The sequence below is a fragment of the Gossypium arboreum genome, chromosome 4 (assembly GCF_025698485.1).
Source record: "Gossypium arboreum isolate Shixiya-1 chromosome 4, ASM2569848v2, whole genome shotgun sequence".
Lineage (NCBI taxonomy): Eukaryota > Viridiplantae > Streptophyta > Magnoliopsida > Malvales > Malvaceae > Gossypium > Gossypium arboreum.
Window position 1 is genome coordinate 8370719 of NC_069073.1, and position 8454 is coordinate 8379172.

The 8454-nt window shown below is 35.0% G+C and overlaps 1 long non-coding RNA gene across 1 annotated transcript; it reads right to left on the bottom strand.

The window, feature by feature from the left end:
• Nucleotides 1-641: 641 nt before the first annotated feature.
• On the bottom strand, nt 642-2400 carry LOC128291831 (uncharacterized). The gene is made up of 3 exons (XR_008281765.1): nt 1986-2400; nt 1514-1640; nt 642-1427 (listed from the first exon to the last, which is right to left on the bottom strand). It is a non-coding gene; the product is annotated as an uncharacterized LOC128291831 (long non-coding RNA).
• Between the last annotated feature and the right edge of the window lie 6054 nt (nt 2401-8454).

The window sequence follows — 8454 nt, forward strand, 5'->3', positions numbered from 1 at the left end:
GGTGGCGAGGTACCTTTGGCAAAGTATATGTAGCCATTTCCCCTAAACCCCATACCTTGACCCATGTAGAAGGTGTACATGCATCAAGTAGAGAAAATTGAAAACAAATACTAAACGTGCGGTGTTCTGCAAGTGTAACAGGTCGAGTTGTAATATTTTTAAAGTGTACAATGGAACACTTGTGGCGTTTTCCAAGAATCAAAGAAATAGTAAAGAAGTTGATAAGATTGAATTAAAAGCAACAATCACACAAACCAAATAAGTCTAAATAGCTCAAATCTAACAAGCTATAGTACAACAATTTATGAACTGAAAGCTTTAGGCTATATGTCACACCCCAAAAGTTGGGTTAGCAGAAATCAGGTTTGTGAAAATTGAAAGTGGTCATTCACCGATTTATAAGGTTACCTTTGAGCATTTATAAATTAAGGGTTTGAAATGGATACTGAAATTAGGGTCACAAATAGTTAATTAAAGTATTAAAATAATATAATCAGGTATTATTATATTAATTAATCTAAAACGAAACTTGATTACGAGGTTTAATTTGAAAATAGTGTGTTTTAATCGAACTAGGACCTAATTAGAAAAGGGTTAAATGAATTAAAATATTAATAATGAGACTTGACTATAAGTATTAATTATTGTATATAAATTAAATTAGGAATGTGTTAAAAACTCAAGTTAAACAAGTTAATAAAAATTAAATAAATGTGTAAGCTAAAAAGAATATATAAGTTGAGCTTGAAATAAATATATACAATTAAGTGACTAAAATAAACAAGAAATAGGCCTAAGACATAATGGTTAAGTGTTAGATTTCATCTTTAAAGAGTTTAGGTTTAAACATCACTTTGCCTATTTTTTTCCTTTTAATTTTTAGCAACCTAAGATAAAAACTAACCAAAATAAATAATTATTTGGAATAGAAATTAAATAAGAATGGGTAGCAGCCCAATGGTTAACATGTCACTCTGCCCCTTACTTACCAAAGTTCAAGTCCCTTATTCTTTTTTAATTTTGAAATTTTAGCATAACACAACATACAAACAATTGGGGATAAAATTTACTAAGAAATTGGCAAGATCCCAATGGTTAAGGCATTAATACTTTTTTAGACTCGAGTTTGAGCCATTCATCTCTCTTCCATTTCCTTTTAAATTCGGCCAAAAATAAGGAAATTTGCAAATTGTTGCGTAAATATGCTTCTTTGACCACTGACGTTATCGGCAAATGACGCGTCCCCTTCAATACAAAATTTATGTATTCCACTAGCTTCGTTGTCATGTGTCCGTATTGTAGACCTCCATCATATGATTGAGTCCATTATCCCTTGGGTATCCCATTAAGGTATTTAGCACCGTATTTATTTATAGCTCACAAATTCTCCAACATTTCACGGAATCGATGTTGGACAAGCTCATACCCTGTTGAAGAAAATAAATAGTATATCCATGAATGCAAATAATGTATATGTTAAAGAATGAAATAGAAAATAATAATTACTGCGTACCCATGTTAATAACATATTGTCGTTTATCATCCTTGTGAAATTGGCCCATGTAATTTGACCTGATATGACGTATAACTTACCTATGGTGCATACGATGCCATCGGCTTCTACGTCGACCATCTGCAGCCTGTATTATGGGTGCTTTATCAAAAATTATGTATATATCGGGTTGTGGCATGACATGTCTTCTCAAGCTAGTCAATAAGAAGTCTCAAGCATCAATGATTTATTATTCAACAATTGTAAGCTATCGACAGGATTTTTCGATTACCATCCTGTGCAACAACAAACAATAAGTGATGCTCATATCTCCCATACATAAATATACCGTCAATTTGGATTAATGGTTTACAATATCAGAATACTTCAATGCGTGGCTTGAATGTCCAAAAAAGACGATGGAAAATTCTTTTCCCTTGGACCATTCGATTTCCATAATACACAAGTTTCATTTGCATATCGATGACAATACCTAGATTGGATTAGAAAATAATGCAATTTCCAAATCATCTGGCCCAGACTCTTGAATTTGACCATCATCAGTTTCAGGTTCCTCTTCATTTTCAGCTCCCTCTTCATTCCCAGTTTCCTTTTCGTTATCAACCCCAATTGCATGCCTCTTCACTGATACAGGTTGTAAGGAATACATTATTCGTTCTCATCAACCCTATGTTAAAACCAATATTACTTGCAGATTGCCCACCCGAGTAACTTGATGGCATACCCGCATAAGTGATTTCAATATAGAACATTGGTGTTCCGAAGTTGAAATCAAAAGAAGTCACAGAATGTCATGTTGAGGTTTCCAAGTTCAGGTTACCACCTAACCCCTACTATTGCTAAAGTTGAAATCAAGGGTTGAAACCAAGGAATGCCTTCCCATTGATTATTCTGGCATTTTTTTATAAGAGCTTTGTAATAACGCCGCGAAACCACCGCACAACCTTGTGGTTGTACTTTTTTGTTCCTGTTCCCAAAACAAATTTACTATAATTGTTGTCGAACTTGGAACACCTTCCTCAACAACGACAAACTGGGCATATAACTCTATATAGCATTTCCATTAGTGCAATGCGTATTGAGCATTGCCTCCACATCCATATCACCTTTGAGCTCAAATATATCATATCTAACAAGGTTCAGTGACGATAGATATCTATATTTCAAGCTCAAAATTTTCCTCCGGCTTGAAGTCAACATTTTCCTTCTAATTCTTGACCGAAGCTCGTTCAATTTTATGTTCCTGTTGAAAGTCAATTCTGTAAATTGGGGTGACACAAAAATGACCCCAATTTCAGCGTCACAAAATTGACCGTCGTAATAAATAACAACTCTAATTCGTTTACTCATCTTTGCCCAAAAAACTTATTTCACATGTTTTAAATGAAAACATTATATGAAACTAGTGGTGGAGCCAGAAATTTTTTTAGGGGGAGAAATTAAATTGTATATTTTTACAATAATAAAAATGCAGTTTCACCATTTTAATAGTCTATATTTTTATAATTTTTAAAGGATTAAATCAAATATTTATTTTGGGGAGCAAGGTGTAATTTTATCATTACTAATTTAAAATTTTATAAATTAAATTATAAAGAGTTTAAATGAAAAATTTTCCATTTTAAGGCATTAGCTCTGCCACTTTATGAAACATAATTTCAAAATGTTGGAAATTATTGAACATGACAAGTCAAAAAAACGCTTCTAACAAAAAGAATTTTTCTGAAAAGTTTTTAAAGATTTTGATTCTACCATGAAAAAGATGGGGTGAGATGTAAATTTTATCTTGGATTCCTGAGTTTAGGGTTAGGGCCATGGGTTTTAATAAATGCATCATTAAGGATATGTTTTAGTTGGGGCAAAAATACTCCCTACAAGGGACATTCTTACTATTTTTTTTAAAAAACAACCTATTTTCTTAATTTTCAAAAAACTTATCTAAATCCCTAAATTTTCTTTAAAATCGATACATTCACCAAAATTTTCCATGAAATGTAGATAGCATAAATCTACGTACACTACAAATTTCCAAGGTATAATTAAGTATGTTGTATCTTGCCTGTGGCTAAATTGTGGTACTAGGCTAATGTAGGTTGTCTGACCTTGTATCCGTCCTAAATTTGTTTGGCAAGCAATTGAGAATTTATGAATTAAGCTTGGAATGGGATTGTAGTTAAGGAAAATGACCCAATCATGATTTCTAATAAACAAAAAATGCATATACAAATTTTATTATAAAATATAAGTAAATATTAATATAAAGTATTTTTATTTTTAATATAATATAAAATAAACTTTTTAACTTCAGTTTTTAAAAAAAAAAATTCTGAGTTTAAAAGGGGAAAAAATCCTTCAAGAATGAAAAAGCATTTCAAAGTTTGTGCAGAGAGCATTGAGTATCTGAAAGTGATCACTCAGTCACTCACCTCTATGCCTCACCTTATCTCTCTCAATTTTTATTTTTATTTTGAAATGATCTCTGAAATTTAAATATTCTAAATCCAAAATAGTCATTTATTGTGTAGAAGAAAGCTGCTGAATGCTGACCATGGCTGAATTAATGTACCCTAAGTTTGCTCTTCTTCGTAATGATTGTAAGATCTATCTTTCTGTAAACTGAAAATTAACATAAAATAAATTCTTTACAAAAGGAGGTTTAATATGAGGTAATTTATTTTTTCTACTCGTGATTGTGTATAATTTTAAAATCTAATATATTTATAATATTTATAATATTATAAATATTATAAATATATTTTATGCTTTTATTATGAGAAAAAAATTTGAAAGATGAAATTGTTATAATATGTAGATATATAATTAATTATTCAAAATCTTAATATATATATATGTATATGATATATATTATATAATTTTATGAATGATATAAAAATAATTTAAAGCATAGTATTCTGTAAAAATATTAAAATTAATAAGCATATTATTAGAAAAAATATAAAATAGATTTTTTTGTAATAATCTCATCATAAGTTCGATTATATCTGTTTTTTTATACAATACAATGTCTAGAACTATCCATCACCCCTTCCCAACCTATAAATAGGAGGATAATGCGCTTTAATACACTCAAACTCATGTCCTCCTGTATTGGTAACAATACTCATACAAATCGAGTTAAGACTCAATCGGCAAATATAAAATAAATACTTGAATATAATATAGGACACGAAATAAATACTTAAATAAGTGATATAATGCCATTCAATAATTCTATACTGCTCTAACTATAGTTCTTTTACTAAAAAAACTAACTACTCAATAAATATTCAATTCTTTAATGTAAGAAGTTTCAAATAATGATATGTTAGGAAAAATATACAAAAGGTATCTCGTTAGTAAATATTTTTTTGAAGTTTGCAATATTAATATAATTTTTAAAATATATTATTTTTAAAACATTTAAAATTTCATATAAATTTTCGTTAGAGTATTAAATAAAGTTAGTTATTGTTTGTTATGAGGTGGTTAAGGTGATCAGCAGAGTTGTTAGTCAAAGACTGTTAGTCATTCTCTTTAAATATCAAGTCATTGTACACAGATGAGATAAGGTTGAAATACAAAATTGAATATTTCTCTTGTACACAGATGAGATAAGGTTGAAATACAAAATTGAATATTTCTCTTCAAAGTTTTGATTTCTTTAGAGTTTTACCTAGGATTCTAAGATGGTATCAGTCGCCTAGTTCCTGGTGGTTGCTTCCGCTCCGATCTCATGGATCCGTCGATCGACTCCCCCTCTGGTAACTCTGCTAATGCGACTTTCTCTCATTCGAGGTTAGTTCATAGCTTTCCCCGTCATGAAACAGTGAAATTGAACGAGACGAACTTCGTTCAGTGGCAACTTCAAGTGCGTCTTATTGTTGAAGGCTATGACCTTCAAGGTTTTTTGGATGGTACTATTGCTGCACCGCCGCAGTTGTGGCGTTGTCTGATGGCAGTCTTGTTCCGAATCCAGACGCAATCTTGTTCACACAGCAGGATAAGCTGCTCGCCTCCTGGCTACTATCTATGGTTAATGCTTCTCTGCTTTCCTATTTTATTTCATCTAAGTCTGCGTTTGATATATGGAATACAGCCAGTCATCTCTTTGCAGCGTCTTCCACTGAAAAGGTGTCTTAGATTCGGCGTGATCTTCATGCGCTCAAAAAGGGTGGATCTACTATTAAGGTATGTGTCTAAGATTCAAACTCTTTGCGCACTCCTTGAGTCGTCGGGATCTAGTGTTTCAGAGGCTGAAAAAGTGGAGGTTCTTCTTGCTGGTCTTCCTCCTAAGTTTGATTCGATTTTCATGCTAATTTCTGTTTCATCGGAGTCCTTGCAGTTAAAGGAACTTGTTGATATCCTGATGGGCTTCGAAACTAGATTATTGTGGGCAGTTCGTGAGATCCCGATGGTTTTGAATGTGGTGGAAGCGTCTGATTCACGTGGTACTGTTACTCTGATTTACGTGGTGTGCACGGTGGATGATTCTCGTCAAGGTTACACGGCGATCGAGGTTTTTGTCCTCGAGAGCAGTGTCAAATTTGCAGTCGTTTTGGCCATGTTGCACAACAGTGTTACTACTATTTCGACAGAGACTATGGTTCTTCCGTTGGTAGTGCTCTAGTCGCTGGTGGAGATGGCTATGGTCGGCCTCGTGGTTTTGCTCCTGAGCAACATGTTGAGGGTAGATCCTAGGGGCCACCTCGCCGAATGGACCAAGGTGATTATTTTGGGTATTCTCAACCTAATTGGGTTGGTAATTTTGGTGGCCCAGTTTCTAGTACTTTAGCGCTACATGTTGCACCGCATGGTACCCGCCCATATTTTGGGCCATATGGTCGACCCTTTCAGCATAATGTTGGTCACAGGCCTTCACATGTTTTGAACTATCCTTAAGGGGACTTTTATGAGGGTGTTGGTCAGCCGAATGTAGCAGGTCGTTTTTCTAGGCCCTCTGGCTCATCTGCTCCACCACATGGGCCTGTTCGTGGTGCTCCGTATGTGTCTCAATAATCCCCTGGTTCACCGGTTACTAATTGTGTTGATGTTGAAGGCACTCTGCCAACTGCTCCGCCTGAGGTTCCATGGCGAACTAAGCCTCGTTCTCGGTTGTTTGATGTTGACAATTCGCAGTGTATTGGCTTGCCCAGGATTCCTAATTTTCGTGCTTTGAATTTTTCAGATGCGTCAGGGTGTGACTCCAGTTGCAGTAATGGTGATCCGTATGTTCCTACATCGGTTGGGACTGCGTCCTGGTACCCGGATTCTGGTGCTTCACATCTAAGATTACATATGTTGGGGACACGGTTATTTCCACTCGGTCTAAGCTGTTACGTTTGACAAATGTTTTGTGTGTTCCAAGCATTCGTAAGAATTTCATGTCTGTGTCATAGTTTGCTAAAGATAACAAAGTGTTTTTTGAATTTCACCCATTCTATTGTGTTATTAAGGATGTCCAGACACAGGAAATATTGCTGCGGGGCCAAGTTTGTGATGGGCTCTATCATTTTTCCATTGACGACTCTGCTCCGTCTACTACAACGTCTCATGTTAATAATGTTGCTCCTCAAGCAAGTTCTGTTGTTTCTTCTGATGCCTTTACTTTGTGGCATAATAGACTCAGCCATCCGTCATCTAAAGTTGTTAATGCTGTTTAAATAAATGTGGCATTGTTACTGATAAGAAATCTTTGCCTAATGTTTGTATTATCTGTGAAAAAGGAAAATATCATAAATTGCCCTTTACTTATTCTAATATTGAATATGTGGACTTGTTTGAATTGGTGGTTTCTGACTTGTGGGGACCTGCGTCTGTTGCGTGTGAAGGAAATTGGTATTACGTATTGTTTGTGGATATGTGTAGTCATTTTACATGGGTTTATTTGGTTAAAAGCAAGTGTCAAGCACTTGATTGTTTTCTTCAGTTTCAAAAAATGGTCGACACTCAATTTAGGAAACGTTTTTAAAAGTTTCAAAGTGATTGGGGAGGCGAGTTTCGGGTTTTTACCTCCCTTCTTGCTAATTAAGAAATTATCCATTGTCTGACGTGTCCTCACACCTCTGAGAAAAATGGGTTTGCTGAGCGTAAACATCGACACATAGTGGAAACCGGCCTTACACTGTTGGCACAGGCTAATCTTCTTATGAAACACTGGGGCTATGCCTTCTGTAGTGCTGTTCATCTTATCAACCGATTGCCTACTTCAGTTCTTCAAGGTCAATCTCCGTATCAGAAGCTTTATGGGTGTGAACCTTAGTATGGTCATCTTCGGGTATTTGGTTGTTTTTGTTTTCCGTATTTGCGACCGTTTGCTCGACATAAGCTGGGGTTTCGGTCTCAACCCTGTACTTTTCTAGGTTACAGTTCTCACCACAAGGGCTATTTTTATCTTACCCCCGATGGGAAAGTGGTCGTATCTCGTCATGTTGTGTTTGATGAAACTTGATTCTTGCCTGTGTCTTCCATGAAAACTGATTCTGGTGGTTCGGTGCAATGTACTACATATGTTCCTGTTGTTACAAATTCTTCCATATTTCGTCAACTCAATTCTCGTCACCTTGAGGTGGAGTCTCCGTCTACATCTTTGCCTGATTCGTAGCATAAAGTTGTGCGAGATGGATCAGGAACTTCACCTGTGACTTGTAGTCAACCAGCTGATGTCTCATTCACTTCTGGGTCTAATATGCACTTGCCTTGTGCTACATTTCTTCCTATCAATCAGTTACCAACAGTACCATCTCTATATCTTCTTGTTGCTTCGGGAAATGTTCATGCCATGGTTACTCGGTCCAATGCGGGAGTTTTTAAGCCTAAGGTTTTATTCGTAAAGGCTGTTAAGTTTGAGCCCAGCTCTGTTACGGAGGCATTTACTCATCTGGAGTGGAAGTTAGCTATCCAAACTAAGTATAATGCACTGATGGCTAACTCTACCTGGGATA